This window comes from Calonectris borealis, chromosome 2 (genome assembly GCF_964195595.1).
Source record: "Calonectris borealis chromosome 2, bCalBor7.hap1.2, whole genome shotgun sequence".
Classification (NCBI taxonomy): domain Eukaryota; kingdom Metazoa; phylum Chordata; class Aves; order Procellariiformes; family Procellariidae; genus Calonectris; species Calonectris borealis.
The window spans coordinates 67,487,542-67,503,924 of record NC_134313.1 but is presented as its reverse complement, the minus strand read 5'-3'; the positions used below and the strand labels follow the sequence as shown (position 1 = coordinate 67,503,924).

General features: G+C 46.4%; 1 long non-coding RNA gene across 1 annotated transcript; it reads right to left on the bottom strand.

The window, feature by feature from the left end:
- Positions 1-13,856: 13,856 nt before the first annotated feature.
- LOC142078222 (uncharacterized) lies at positions 13,857-15,036 on the bottom strand. Its single transcript, XR_012672160.1, has 3 exons — positions 14,649-15,036; positions 14,159-14,284; positions 13,857-14,071 (listed from the first exon to the last, which is right to left on the bottom strand). It is a non-coding gene; the product is annotated as an uncharacterized LOC142078222 (long non-coding RNA).
- Positions 15,037-16,383: the final 1,347 nt, after the last annotated feature.

The following is a 16,383-nucleotide window of genomic DNA, read 5'->3' as shown; positions in this document are numbered from 1 at the left end:
CCAATTGGAGGCAAGATAAGGCTCAATAAATGCAAATAAATTGCATGCCTGATAAATCTATGTGTGCTGCTAAATCCACTTGCATTACTAACACAAGATAGAGCAAGTCCAGCTCTTTGGTGGCACATTTTTGATACAGCAAACACTTAATCAGGGGTTTGAGTGGTCCGTGCCCTCTGCCCTGTGAGGTAAACCTGGCTCCTTTTCCTTCCAGACCCCGTGGGTCCAACCAGAGACTGTGACTGCTTATTTTCCCCAGGAGGGGGTGCAGAGCAAATGTCTGCAGCCTGTCTTGCCCACCCTGCAGCTATGCAACCCCCCTACACGGGGACCAAGCCTCCTCTCCCAGGTGCTGGGAGTGAGGACCGCTGATGGACTTGCAATCAGCTCATCAAAGATGCAGCACAAAGTGCTAAAATCTCCCAAGGGAAAGTTCCCCTCTAGGTCTCCTGAAGAGAAGAAGGTACTCTGGAGGCTGGGGCTTTCAGCGTGATACATCTGATGCTCAGCTGCCCCCAAATTATGCAGAATTAGGTACGATTTGTCAGGCATTTATGTCCTTGAAAGTGAAACAACCCAAAATAAACAAGCCACCCTGTAAAGCTGAGGAAGAGTGGTGTAATTCTCCAGTCCTTGGTTTAGGCAAGGACTAAGGACTAAAGCATCCTGCTCTGTCTGCCAAAGGTTAAGCTTGCTGTGACCTCCTTAGTAACCATCACAGTCGTCTCCTTTGAGGGACCCTGTGCGTCGAACCCACCAACGGGGGAACCAGACCTTCGCTCAGACAAAGTCAGGCCCTGCTAGTCCTGTCTGCAGTCTGTTATTGCCAAGGCCGCTGCATGCCGTTGGGTGTATCTCCTGTGCAGCCACATGAAATAAGAAATCAAAAGGAAACAACCCCTCTCTCCAAACTTACATAGGCGCTCCTTTCAGCCATAGGTCTCTAAGAGAGATCACCAAAGTTTGGCTCCTACAGAGAGCATTTTCATTACAGGCTCAGCCCCTGTGGGGCTCAAAACACGTGCCCCCCTCCTCACAGATGGCGTGTCCTCCCGCCCACTGATTCGAAAGGATGAGTTTGTCTCTGTGATGCTCTTCCTGAGCCGTTATGTCGGGTCTAGAGAAACAGCTTTGGGGAAAACAAGAGGACAAGCCATCAGCACCTCACCAACAATGAGCCTCCAAGCTACTCTGCCCGGGCGGACCGACTCCAACTCCCTCCACCCAAGTTTCCTGATTCTGCAGAGAAAAAAAGTCCTGCCATATTCCTAATGCCTTCATATTTTCTTGCTACAAGAAAGGCAGCTGACCACCATCACAAAAGGATTTCCTCGTAGTATTTATTCAACATTTCTGTAATACACATCAATATGCAACTGCTTTTTGCTCCTAAGCATTATGTGCTACAATTTAGATGGAAAAATTAGCACAATTATCAACTGAAGCCGAAAAAGCCGTGCTGAGATGCTGCAGCTCATAATATTAAAATGCAAGATAAGATAAATGAATACATTTTTATTCAGATAATGCGGCAGCTTGTAAGGAAGACATTTCTCATCGTGTGTGAGATGTTTTTCCAAGAGCTGTGATTTTTATAAGATAACAGCTCTCTGCCGGAGCAGAAGCACGGCTACTGCTGGTAGCTGCAGCACAAGTGCTGGCCCCGTACCCACAGGCAGCCCGGCATGTACCCACTGCCCAGGGACTGCTCATGTCCAGCAATACCCATTTTCAGAAGGCAGAAAAGGAGAAAAAGCATGAGAGAAGCAAAGCAGATTGCTTGGAGCAGTGAACAGCACTGGGCACCGGGGAAGGGTCACTGCTCTCCTGTTAGCACTGGCCTGATCCTGCACAGGGAAGAGCTTTCTGCAAAGGTGGAAAGTACGTGCACTGAGGTATGCGGCTGGAGAGTTATTTGCACTAGTGCTCCTCCACATTTGTTCGATTTGTGCCTCCTTATTACTGTGGTCAAGCTTTGGCATGATCTGGAGGAAGCTGACTTCAGTCTCACCACCTTCAGTTCCTGATTTCATGCTAATTAGCCACAATAGTTTCACACAAGTTTTAAATGTCTAAACACCTCCTTTTCCTGTATTTTTTTGTTATTAACTTACCACTGTTGCTCCTTTGTTAAATACCCACAGATTCTATAAATAGAGATGTTGACAGAAATTAATTCTTTAGCTTGTTTGAATGATGCTAAGTACCTGTGACATTCATTAACACCCAGCTACATTTCCCTTTACAGATGGGGCTGCTGGCACCATCCAGCATTGTCTGCAGGCACCTATAGCTATCGTTTAGAAGCACTGAAAGTATTTTGAACATGTTGCTAATTAAAGCTCAGAGCTACAAGAGGATTTAGGTGTGGCCAGCATCCCTGACAATCATAAATGTTGAATACTAAAAGTGACACAGCTGCTTTGTGCTTTGTGCTTTGAACCACGCGCTGGTGTGAACGTTAGGAGTACCATGAGCACACCCAGGAGAGCCAGCTGCTCGGGGCAATGTTTTTGTAGGTTAGGATTTCCTGACTGAGCTCCATCAAAGGGCTTACGGTGGGAGTAGATGAGTGCTGGTGTCAACAGCAGGGTGGATGGGACCACCACAAGGCCCACATAAATGGCTTTATCCTGTGAAGAACCAGGCTACTGCACTGAAAACAGCCTTAGGTCTGAGAGGTGCTGAACTATTTGGTACCCTCTCTGGGAGTCAGTAGTGAAATTTTGGGGGTGTGTGCGTACTGGTGACAATTTTGATGCCTATGACCTTTGAGGAGCTTTGGCGAGTTTGGGTCTCAATGCCGCCACTGGACTGAGGTGGCCAGGTTCTACCAAAGCTGCACTATGGGCGCAAGCGTGCTTTGTTCTTCTTTGTTTGGGTTTTTTTCTTTTTCTTAGCCTGTCCATTATGCATAAGCATACAGGACCACACAAGAGAATAGGCGAAATTCTGGTTTCACAACACTTTCTGAGATCTTTGTGATAGGTTTCCTCTGTGCTTCACTCACTGTCTTTTAACGTGTCTAAATTTATGCTTGTAACAACTCTTCTAATTCTGAAAAATATTGTCCTTTCTCTTTGTTCCCTCTGCAATTAGCATTGCAGCAATAGTCATGAGGGATTCAGGATTGGTAAAATTAACTCTGGAGCCTCTTTCTCTTTGGAGAATGATATTAAGATAGTATAACTGGTAATCTGTGTATTTTCTAGTGACCTACTACAAGTAGATTAGTTATTGCTAAAAGACATTTTTAAGGTGTCAAGAATAAGACCAAAGTTTTGCTTTGGATTGGAAGGCATCTTGCTGGAATATCATTTATATGTGAGTGGTTCTACTTGCTAACTGCTGACATTTAATATTTAGCAATAGGAATACTTAGGGAGGAGAACCTGGAAAAGCTATGAAGCTGCAGTACATCACTGGAGTCTGTGGGAGAACCAGATGCCAGATACGAAGCACTAGCTTTGTCATTATGTCTAATTATATAAACTGTATAATGGATGGGTCAGGAATATAACCCAGTTCTTCTGAATTTCAGCATCTTCTAAGTCTTTTCTCCCACTGCAAAGTAGTTGCTCTGTCTGAAATAAGACTCCTCACTCACTGGTTTCCACATTAAAACTGTTCAGAGCTAGCAGCGGTGGTAGTCAACATGTTCAAAAAACTCTGACGTTAGTGAGACAAAGTAACAAATTAATAGTTGCAGTGAGACAAGGCCAAAGGGGACCTTCTCTTGTTCAACCTACAGATGTAATTGAAAATGCAAAGACATGCTTTTGGGCACAGAAGCCCTTCTTCAGGTTGGAAGCAGCAGACTTCAACGCCAAGTCACGTGTACTGCGAGTTAAGTGATAGCTTCAGAAAACTGCAGAGTTTATCCCAACAATGCTAATCATTTAGATATCTCAAGAGAAGAGGGTGGCTTGTAACTGTGGAGTAATGGGGAACGCTAGACAGAAAAAGGGTGATGAAGTCATTAGCCCCCGTCATACAGACAACAAGAAAGAGGTAGCTACCACATTAAGGTATTAGTTGGGGTAAGATATGGGAGAATTATTATGTGCCATGAAATCAATTTCTCTGCTGCACTTATTATTTTTTAATATTAGCAGAGTTATTATTTTTAGTTCCTAGTCTAATCTTTAGATATATTTTGTGGGCCTACCTTAGTATTTTAGGTTTAGGGTATGTCTCAACATGCAGCAAGAAAGTCCCTGCAGGATGAAAGCAGAACTCAAATGCAGAGAGTGATGACATTACAGTGTTGGAAAGAATAACACACCACCTTCTTTCTGTGCCCTGGGCAGACACAAGGCCTTTGGGGCACTTCTCTATTTTAGGTGATGTGATGGGAACTCATGAGAGAGGAACTGATAATGCTACTTAACACCCAGCAACCTGGTTTCAAGAACAAGCCAGCCCACAAAGCAAGAACGGTTCCTGCTATGGCTGCATCTTAAACCTCAGTCTCAAATGTCCTCAACCCCAAAACTGTCAGAAGTTATCATTAAAACTATGTTGTCCTCTCCGAACTTTAAGAGGCCACTGCATCTCACTGTCTGAGAGCCTAGAGCAGTGAAAGGTGTGTGCTAAGTTAATGGGATCGACCAAGAATGAAGAATAAAGTAAAGAATTTGTATAAAAGCAAGGCAGGAAAGCCTGCTAGACTAGTTAAATCCCGAAGAAACTGTCACTGGCTGCGACAGTTTTGAAGAGAAGTTTTTCTACTTGGCTACAACTGGTTTTCTGTAAACACAGATTGTTGTTTGATGGGTTCAGGGAGGAAAATGATGGTAAGGGAAGGAGTGCCTGCAAATGCCTTCTCCAAGCATTGGATTCTACCTCTATGTATCTTTAAGCAATGGGAAGATTTCCTTTTTTTCCCCCTTTTTTTTTCCTTTTTTTTTCCTTTTCCTTTAATGAGGGTGTTGCCAAGGGGTGTGCTATGGCAGCAGCATCCTGCAGTATGTTATTTGCTTCCTTCCTAATCAAAATATTATGGAGTTGTTATTGCATATCCCCACTGTAATTTTGGAAATTTAATCCCCAGCATTTGGGGGATCACACTCCTCCCTGCCGTGTAAACTTCCTAAGCAAATTCTCTGCCAAGTTTTCAAGTGTTCCAATTTCAAGTTATTTTGATCTTATCTCCATTGTGTTTCCTTAATGTATCTTGTCTTTAAAGTTTCTTTATCACAGTCAAAAATTACATACAATTACATTCGGGCTCTGCGAACACAGACCATGCAGTCCGGAGCTCCCACGTTTAATGAAGACAGAGCAAGAAGTTACCTGGGCTGCTCCAGTAACTCAGTTTGAGGAGAGGCACACACTTTCTAGCTTCAGTTTGAACTGCTGGAATTTGGCTCACCTAACTTTAACAGACCATGTGTTACACGTCTAGATGGCCCCTCTAACTTCAGCTAGTTTGGAGTATAAATCTTACTAAAGATTGCTAGATTTTTCTAGTCTAAAAGCTGCAAAGTTCTGCCAATAGAACCATGCTGACACGGATATAAGAACGAAGAAGTTTTGAGTTGTGACTAGTGTCCCTGGAACAGGTTGCCCAGAGAGGTGGTAGATGCCCCATCCCTGGGAACATTCAAGGTCAGGTTGGCCGGGGCTCTGAGCAACCTGATCTAGTTGAAGATGCTCATTGCAGGGGGGTTGGACTGGATGAACTTTAAAGGTCCCTTCCAACCCAAGCCTCTCTATGATTCTATGATTCTGTGAGTAATGCAAATAGGTAATAAAATTCCCTTCCCGATTCCTAAAAGCTTTCTGTAGAGGTAGGGTGTCCTGAGGGAATTCCCCCTGCAGCTGCTTTTCGGCAGCTGTTGAAATGCCTGCCATGCGTAGCAAGGGCGTCGATGGTTTGAGCTCCCTTCATACAGACTTGCCTGTCAGTCGACAGCTGCGCTGCTAAAGACGGCTCCCGCCCGTGCCTCCCAGCCCCACGGCTTGGAAAAACCGGCAGCAGCTCTGGCACTGCCTTTGCTCCTCGCACACAGATTAGTCCAGGGCTGAGAACAGCGTGTAACACCCCAAATCTTTATGCTGATCCTGGGGCTATTCTTCCTTAATGGGAAAGAACTTTGTGTACTCCTGGATGATTTCATATTTGATGATTTATTTTTTAAACACATTTCCTGAACCACCTGCTGTTCTGTTGTCTTTCTTGGACATCCAGGCTCTCGCAGCCTGGTACTCCTGCAGCAGCGCAGGGCATTGCGTGGCACTGGGAAGCACATTCGTCCTGGTGAGACTCAGGCGGTGTAACCCAGGGATTCATTTGCGCTAACACGCTCGGAGACTTATTTTCACAGCCTGTGTTAAATTCAGGGATTGGCTTGATAGGAAGCATACCTTCTAGTTTGGCTGTTTAGAAACATCCATAGCATATCTTGGGTCAATGAAACACTTCACACACCAAAATGATGTATTAAGCACAAAGTGCACTTGTGTAGATGTGTTGAGGGAGGTGGAGGCAGAGACTATAACCAAGAAACCCACAGAAAACTGGCTTTAGGAGAAGAGCTTTGGCACCTCTGACCATCCCACGGAGCAGGCAGGAATGTGGGGTGCTAAGGTCCCAGACAAAAGCACACAGTAATTTATCTACCTTGGAAGCATTTGAGCTTGCTGCTCCAGAGCGCTGACAAGCCTTGGCCACGGCAAAGTGAGCAGCACATGCTCAGCAAGACACTGAACAAGAGGCTAAAGAAAATACTCATACAGAGTAGGACATCTGTAGCTCCACTGTACCACACGCTAGTGAGGAAAAACTGTTCACATCCCCCACAAAAACTGGGCATCACACCCCCGTGAAGCAAGCAGCAGCAGAAATGTCCACATAGTCACTCTGAGTCCTGCCTCTTATTGCCATCCAGGAATGGCTTTTAAAAAGTTTTAACAAATATTTTACATCAGCCACAATCTTGATAATGCACAGAAAGACTCTGTTTGTGTCAAAACCTCCCTGTGATACTGAGGAGGCAAGCAAAACTTTCATTTAGGAGAGTTTCTCTCCCCTGGGGGCTGCTGGGGTTGCTGGACCATACTTTGCAATCTTGGGTGAGTGTTCCCTTGTTTATACCCTGTCCTCCCTGGGGTTTCAAACTTTGTGCAAAACAGTGTTCTCCTGCTGGGACAGTCATACAACTAAACAACTCACTGCTATTTTATGTCTTTTCTTGATTTTCTCAGTGAGACATTTCTAAGCAGCAATTAATGAAAGCAATACCATATAGCATCATCTGTTTGCAGTGTTAGTTGGAGTGCTCTAGCACTTGCAGCTGGGTATTGCATATTCCTGAACGTGCACTGACTTAGATATGAACCTCTCTGCCTTCCATTTTCTCTATTACTGGCTTTAATAAGCCTTTACTTACATAAAGTATTTCCTTTGCATGTGAAAACTACCAGAGACAGATGATTGTGATGCTATTCAGCTGAATCAACCCCTTCATTCCCCACCACAAGTAACACGTTTTGCCCCTCTTTGCCAAGCACAAAAAGAGTTTTCCCACCAAGACCAACTCAAAACTGCTTTACCCGGAGACGGCTGCTCTCCGCCTCGCCCTGTACCTCCCAGCAGCTTGTATCCCTGTTATACCTCATGTAGAGTGCGTTATCAGATGCTTGCTAGCACAAGTGGCCAGCAACAAGCAGAGCTGAACCGGTGCCAAGCACAAGGGCTGCAGCAACAGTTAAGTATCCTAAACCTCCCCTCCTGGCAGCAACAAGTATCAGGTGTGGTTCAGTCTTCTCCTGCAAACCCAGCTGCGAGGTCAGGGCAGGACGGTGCGGGAGGAGCCCCTGGCAGGGCACGGAGAGGCGCTGGGGATGGGGAGAGGTGCTTGTGGGGTGCCAGGCAGCGCCGGGCTGGGGGACCGGGAGCAGCCATGCATTGGTTTCAGCAAGGGGTCCGCTCACCCACAGGAATCACCCTGCTGCCCACCCAGTTGGGGTCCCAGAGGCAGCCACCCCGCAGCAAGCCCGGCTGGCCGACCCATCGCATCCACCCCTCGGCACAAGCCCAGCTGTTTCTGCTCTGCAGCCCATCACTATTGTAAAGCTGAGGGTATGGTATGAAACTGCAGCATTCACTTCACTTCAGTAAGGGGATGTTAGACTCAAAACTGTAACTCTCCTTGACACATTAATATTTTTGTTTCCTGAATCAATCTTTTCTTTTGTGTCATCCCTTTAACAAGTGACCGTGAACAAGGAATTCAGGGGAAAGGCTTGAGATTATTGCGAATAAAGGCTTCCTAAATATCTTGCTCAAGAAAAGTAAGGAAAAAATTCCTAATCAATATATTTCCTTTAAAATGTATATATATTCAGCATATTTGCTAAAAGGTAAATGTTGCATTGATGTTTGGTCTTAAACCACAGCAGGACAGAGTCGGGTTAGACTTTAGGCAACATTTTCTAGGGTAGAGACCATGGAGCAGTGGGACAGGCTGCCAGGAAAGGCTCAGATGCCCATCACCGGAGGTCTTAGGGAACAATTTAGCCAGGATCTGTCTAGAGTGGTCTTGCCTTGGGGCAGGAGAATGAACTTCTGCAGGTCTCTTCCAGCTGTAACTTCTAGATTTTTCCTCTATACCTCTGTCCTTAACTGATGTCCCTGGTCAGCGTTGGGTGGCAGCCACCAGCAGCTCCTGGCCCGGTGCCGAGGGGGGAGGCAGGTGCTCTGCGGGGCACGGGGGGAGCCGGGCGGGGAGCTCCCAGGTGCTCACCTCCTCCCCGAGGCGCAGGGGTGACGATGGGGGCAGAAACACCATCTCCCGCTGGGGAGAGGCGGCTGCTCTGCACCACGCATCGCAGGCTGGGAGCCCATCCCAGCCGGCACCGAGTGGTGTCTTCACCACCTGGCTTGGCTGCTTTTATAATCAGGCATTTGTTGTGCTAAAAAATGAACACAAATACCAAACCGTTCTCCTTTTAAGTTATTCCATTAATAAGATGGTCAGCGTTTAGTAGGACTTTATTTTCCTCGGCTGCCAAAAATCCACTGACAAGGAAAAGAGCCGAGGGTTTATTTTGTGACGAGAGGGCACAAGATGTAGAACACACCCTGGGATTTGCATAAGGCGACTGAGCGCATGCTGCAATAATTTGTAATTATTTTATTGTGTCATCTTTCAACATTTTTCCTGCTCTTTAAAGACCAACTTACTGTCAGGAGGAGTAAAGTGTTTTCCATGAGGCAGAGGACTTGTTGTCAGGCAGGGGCCTCCTGGCAATTGCGCTACCAGAGATGACACTTGGTCAGGTTCTGCCCTGAAAGGACATTTTGCCAAGTAGCTTCAGCAAGAAATCATTCTCTTCCATTCGCTGCCACGGATTTGTCTGATGGCTGTGGGTAAACATTTTCCGGGTCTGTGCCCGAGTTTTCTCAACTCTTAAATGTTCATGAGAGAGTTATGTGGCTGCTGAGTGAAATGGGCCCTACCAACTCCACACGTGACCACAGTTTTCAGACCGAGTGGAAATTATACCTGATGGTCATTTCTGCCTCTACCAGAAGTTGCTTAACTTCACTGAGATGGTTTTGCAAGATACAAAATTTCCTGTCAGAAAGTTGCTGGGGATCTTCTCCACGAAAGAGATTTTCAACTTCTGGTTCTCTTTAACTTTCATTTAGGATTTCAGCACCTCTTTCCAGCAGGATGTGGCTCTCCGAGGTCTCCCACCCAGCTGCCGGCTCTCAGCTGGGCCAGGGGCTTTAGATTTAGCTGATGCTACATGACTAGTTCTCCAAATTCCTTCCTTCCTTGTCCCTTTTCTCTTCCTCCTTTCCTTCAGGGGAAAAATCTGGCACAGACGCACCCAGAGCTTAGCTGGGGTACCCATGGGTCTTCCCCACTCTCCTTATGTCTTCTGTAACCCCATCACTTATCTATAAATTATAAATTGTCTTCTTGACAGCCATGATTCCAGCCCGTCATCAGATTAAGTGATTGCATAGCCAGTACGAGCTGGTGTTTGGCTAACGTGAGTGCACTAACGTAAGAAGCCGCACTCACAGTTTTCCTCTGCTGGGACGCTTCCCTTGCCCACGAGTCTGCCAGAGCTGTCGGCAGAGCTCACAGCCTCCATCCGAGGTGCCGTCACTCATGGGGCTGCATAGCCAGGGCATCAGCAAAGCTCTCCCAAACTCCCAACCGTGAAAGCAGGGCACGGTGATTGCATGGGATTTGCATTCGCTCTCCAGCATAATGGATTTGTATTAGTTCTGTCACAGGCAGAAACGAAACCCTGAGTGAGAACGTTCCCAAACCAGGCAATTTTGAACTCTACGTTGCCTGTACCCAAATGTAATGTCTTCTAATATTTCATTTGGATTTGGGCAGTAGATAGTAGACAGGAAAACAAGCCCAGGTCTTTAAGGTAAGACTCAGATTAAATCTTTCATTTTACACTTTGTGCAGATTTTATCTCCTAAATATTGGATTTTACCCCTTAAATGCATACTTCCTGGCTCTTCGTTTTGCAAGTGATGAGAACAGATCTAGTCTAGCAACTGTATATCTTCTGAACAGATCACACTGTATGTTTGTGCTGGCAGTCATTGCTTCCTGGATGGAGGAAATGAAAGAAATCAAGTTTTTCACCATCTTGGTGATAAGAGAAATTCAATACCTTCATTGCCTATGCGAGCAGAGAGTTTCTTTTTAATCACATAGTACTAAAAGCAAATGAGTCTACCTCCAGATCTCCTACCATGGATTCATAACACCTCCCACATTCATCACATAGAATAATGAATAAATGATGTATGAAAAATGCCTCTCAGCTATGAGTGGCATCCTTATTACAGGAACACATAGCATTTCAGGCTGGGGAAATCTGAGGAAACTCGCTGAGATGAGTTCTAAAATAGCTGCCATAAAAATTCACAGAAGGCTGGTATGTAATAGAGATGGCTCTTTCCCACTAGAAACATCGCTGGGCTATTAGCAACGTGGAAAAAAAACTATTATAACTATCACAGAAACAGTAGGAGTAAGAGCCAGCCGGTACTGCGAGAGCACCTCGGCTGCCGCTTCGCCCCCGGCGCTGCCGGTGGATTCGCTGGGCGATGGGTGCGAGTTCACCCTGTTCCTGCAGCCGCTTCAGTCCTTGCTGCGAGGCAGCTGGCCGTCAGTCACGCGGTAGTTAGGCCCTTTATTACTACATTTTAATTACAGTATTCTCAATAAAAGGGAACCTCCCTATCTCCAATTTCCACACCCTCTGGATAAACCGGTGAGGAGATGCCAACCTCGCGTGAAATCTTCCTGGCTTTAACCTCAACAGTGGCACCAGGAGCTGGTGCGCCTGGCTTTTATTGGTATTTTTAGGTTGTGGCCTGGGGGCTACTCAGCTGTTGCACCTTTCTTTTGCCTCTCTCCAGCCCCTTAGAAGACGACAAGTGGGTCTGCCCCTCTGCGAGTACTGCCGACGGCTGGTCTGGTGGGGTAGAGCCAAGGAAGGGTGCTGCAAGGAGATGCTGTGCTGTGCAGAAGGGAAGGCTGCTGTGTGGGCTGCGCCTCTCAACCTGCTGCTGAGCTACTGCCTTGGCAGGGTTTGCTAGGAATGACAAAAAAAACCCAGTCGCGAAAGAAAACTACATTAACGCGCTGCGTAGGGTTATTCATTTATCTGCTGTTGGGTTTTGAGCAGTGAAATTAATAAAGACAAGAAATGAAGAGTAAAATTTAGTATAGGTGGTTTATAGGTCATTCAATCAGAATCTTATACACCTTTGTATGCAGAAAAGTACTCACAGTAACGAGCTTTGTAGCTCTTTCCTTGTTCATGAATGTTTTGTGTGTCGGTAGAAAATCCCTCCTCTTTTGTTGGTTCATCTCTTAAACTAGCTATGCCATATAGGCATCTTATCTTCCTGACACAAGCGTAACTGCCTCGCTGCCATCTGCCACCCAAAGTGCTAATGAAAAGAGTTATTTGTCCCCAGCTAGAGTTATTTAAGTTATTTGTCCAAAGACTGAGTCCTTCATGAGCTTCTATTTCAATAATTCATCAAAGGATTTAGCTGTTCACAATACAGGCAAAGTAGCGACAATATAATATATCAACTCTTCCTGCCTTAATACACTTTAAATACTCAATTTTCCAACTACCAGTTGGCTGTATATGGGAAGGGAGTGACACCACGAATGAGCAAAGAGCTCGCTGCTGATGGAAATGAGTGTGATGATCCTCTGGGCCGCTGCAATTCTGTCACTTTGGCAGACCATTTCTAATCGCAAAATAAGAGGAAAGGACTGAAAAGAGATCTGCTGCTTAGTGGAGTCTGTACTTTTATCACTGAGAAATAACACTGAAAATTGCATTTGCTCCCGAATGGAGCCAGGATGTCACTGCTTGGGGATCAGCTCATGTTGGCTGAGCCTCTTTCACAACAGCCTTTGGATTGAATGGTCTCAGATTTTCACTTACATAGTGTAAGAATCCAAAGGGCTTTTTTATGTTGTTCCGGTTGAAATAAAATCGTCTCCTTGCTGAAAATTAATTATTGAGCATTCTGCTGCTTTATAATATATTTATGCGCTCTTGGGAACCTCACCCTTTTAGAGCACAGAAAGCATCATCTCAAGCACAGTTCAGGCAAGAGTAGTGCCCATCTCTGCCTTGTGATGCCTCTCCTCCAAGTAGTTCAGGAGATAATGCTATCCACAGACAGTGCTATTATGCCCAGTACCAGAGCTTCTCAGCATTGGCTCTAAAACGGAAGATAACCCTGATGTTCAGGATGGGCTGCTACTCTTACGCAAAGCACGTTGCTCAAAGGGCTTTCCTCAAATTCAGATTAAGTGAGCACTGTGCAAGCCTGCAAGGAGCTATATTCCATTTTCTGCTGAGGTTCATGGTGGGGCTCGTGCCCACGGCGAGTGTGCCCTTCTAGGGGCGTGACCGGCATCTGCCATAGCTCCCCTATTCTCTTTTCCTGTCCCCAAAGCGACAGGCGTGTGCAGTGGAGTGTTTTGTTTGGGTGACCTGTTTGCCTCTGGCTTGTGAGGGTTTTTTAAATGAATGTAATTATACTGCTGTGCGTGTGTTAGGAAAGGCCAGCTAATGAAGAGCAGTTTGGGCTGGAGACTGGGTCAAGGAAGCTCACCAGCTCTTGCAGTAGTCCTCTCCATCGGCGTGGGGCAGCCGCTGAGGAACCTGCGTCTCTGTCTCTGACAGGTTTTGCTCCGGTCTTTGGGCTGTGGAGCAAGCAGCGGAGGGGTGAGAGCTCACCCGCGTCAGGTCTGAAAGGCTGTCCTGTGCCGCACAGCTTTGGTCTATCTTCCCTGTTCTCAGAAAAGAGGGCTTGAGCAAGCAAGGGTTGCTCATCCTTGCTTGCTCAAGCTTGCTAAGGCCAGGCAGTCGCTTGGCTGTGGCTGAGGGTGAGACTGAGACGAAGGAACAGGAGAGCGTGGGCTAAAAGCTCAGTGTATTGCTGTTCTGGTAGCTCCAGAGAGAGAGAAAAGCAATTAAGAAAGTAAAACCCATAAATTCACAGGGCTGGGTCAGTCCTTCTGTTGCTGTTATGCTGTTAACATATTTTGTGATCCTCCTACACTGAGTTACTTTCTTCTCATACTTAACCTTGACCACTAAGGAAAAAAAATCCGGCAACTTCCAATTTGGTGATTCATTCCACAAGTTATTGCATCTTCTAAAATGCAGTCTACTCTTAAAGGCTTAATTGCAGGCTTATTGCCTGCCTCAAAAGTTTAGTTTTGGCCTTGAAAATAGAAACAACCTTACTTAGGCATCCTTACAGAGCTAGGCCTGCAAGCACAGCAATGATGGATTGGTGACCTAACTGCTAAAGTAAGCGAGGACTAGGGGGGATTTCATTAAAACCTTCAAGACAAGACCATTTTCTTTGCTTTAATTGATCACAAGTCCCCTGACTCGGCACAGAGACAAGTGGGCACTCCGGGAAGAGATGTTTGGATGAGTTGGTGTTAGGCAGCGTCCCAGCTTTGTGGAGCAAGGAGAGAAGAAAAAGAGTCAGGCTGTCAGTCAGACAAGGCACTCGGAGGGCAAATCTCAATAACTGTGAAGAAATGAAGAAAAAAGCCCTTTGGAGATTTCAGTTTCCTAAGCCCTTGTATGAGGAGGCTCATAGGTGTTTCCTTCCCACCTCCAGCTTCCATGCTGCTCCCAACAACATCCTCCCCGCATGGCGATGCTTTGCCTTGTCTGCTCCGTTCATTGGCTGCGAGTTGGAACAGAAAACTTTTTGGGTGGAAATAACATTGCTTGGATGCTAAGAGAAAAAAAAAATTGTCATTTACTCTTAGGAAGGAAATCAGAGAAAAGAAGAGGGCTTGGACTCACTCAATTCTTTATTCAAGATGCAAGCCCTGAATATCAGCTCAAGAGTAAAACCAGGTGTGGTTCCTGGCCAGCTACGTACGCCTGGCTGTGTTTCAGCCGGGGGGCTTTGCCCGCTCTCCCCAGGTGTGAGCCCCGCACAGAGGCGTGCAGTGCTGGAGGGGATCACCCCACGTTCCCCACCGCAGCCTCTGGTTTCTCAAACAGCTTCCCATGCACTGCTGGCCACAACTGGGATCCCTAACAAAAATTTGTCTGCCTAGCATCCTTTAGCCTCTTCAAAGTCTTAAATTTACCTTAAAACTTTCCAGCAAGATTCAGAGACCAGATTGAGATTAATTTAAATTTTGGCCGACGAAAGAAGGCTCAGACGGAGCCAGCACTGCACTGAATATGTCACCAGCTGCCTTTCTTCTCTGCTCCGCTCTGCTCCAAAAGACAGTCTATCATCTACTTCAAACAGGCCGCCTTCGTTCTCCACCTTTTGAGCAACCTATTTTCACTGGAGAGCAGTCCATGGGGTTTGGGGTTTTCTTCTTTTTCTTCTTTGAAAATGTGAGACCTTCTGTGCATCAACTACCAGGAGAGCGCCAGTCACCAAAAGCAGGCAGTTTTGGACAGTGACCAAAGCTGCTGCGGAGGCAATTCTCCTCGGGGAGGAGGAAGGTTCAGAAATTGTTCTCAGCCAGCTTGGTCCACATGGTGAAACCCTTGTGAAAAGGAAATGGGCTTCCTACGTGTCGGTTTTGACATCGCCATGCTGTTTCTTGCCTGTATTTCAGCATGCTAATTGCTTGGAAAGGTGGGGGGTAAAAGATCTTATACTTAGATCTTCGTGTAGGTGCTGTTGCTAAGATGCATGGTGAAAAAAAAAAACAACCTTTTTCCTTTTGACTTCGTATTTTATCCCCATCCTGCCTGGCCTCTGCAGAGGAGCAGGGAGGAGGGGTACCATCCCCGTCCCCCACCAGCTCAGGGTCCAGCGGGAGGGCAGGGTGCCATGGGGGGGAGGGGGCAGTCATCAGTGAGAGGTGGGGAGAGGCTCTCCCCGGGGCTCTGCCTCGCACCACAGGGATGGCAAAGGTGAGCTGCTGCGTGCTGGGCAGTGCCTGCTGCTGCCCGCTGAGCCAGCCCACGCCCGGGCTCCTCCGTCCCTGCCACCTTCCCCGAGCAGTAGCATCACTCTGCCTGTCCTCAGAACGGGGTGGGCAGCATGAAGTCAATTTGAGACAAAATATAGTCTTCCCCCCCAACCCCCCAAAGCTTTTTCACAGACTGTAGCACTCTCCGTGCAGAGAGCATGAAGTCGGGCATGCCGGGATGTCTTCCACAATAGCTGCTTTGTCACTCACTGTGAGTTGCTAATTTGCTATCGCCAATTTCTTGTCCCTTCTGCAATAGTGAAGCCTGTACCGACCTGTTAGATCAACCACAGCACCGTCCCATACAAGAGCAGTCTGCCCATGGGGTTACGCTAGTTTGTTTCTGATTTTCCTTTTGGCCAGCTCATGTTATTTTCTATCAGCCATTGTGTAAAATGCTAAAACTCATTAACACTTGTACTTCAGACTGAGCCATTTTTTGTTTACTTTGAGAAGCTAACTCCATGTTCCACCGCTGTTTAGGAGAGCCTCTCACTAGGCTCAATATGTGTGTCCGGGGGGTGGTCTCTACCCAAGAGTTAAGCTTGCTAGAGAAAGAAAATTCAGGAGATGCAAATAGGAAAAAAAGTAATAGCATAGAGTTTTTTTGCTGAAACTCTTGTTGCTATTTTTATTTTTCTGTGTTGTCAGGCTCTCTCTGAAGTAGTTCTCTCAGCAAACTAGACCAAGATGAAAGACAGGCTGATTAACAAAATCAAGGCTGCTGAGGAAACACTCATGCAGTGGGTGGTGATTTTTTCCTGAGCTAGCTAAGTATTAGTGCAGCAATGCAGCAGGAGGGAACCAAAATCCTCGCCATGTACAGGCAATGGAAGGCTTTAGGTACACTTTATGAGTGAAATTTGTTCAGGATGCCGTAGTCAACAGC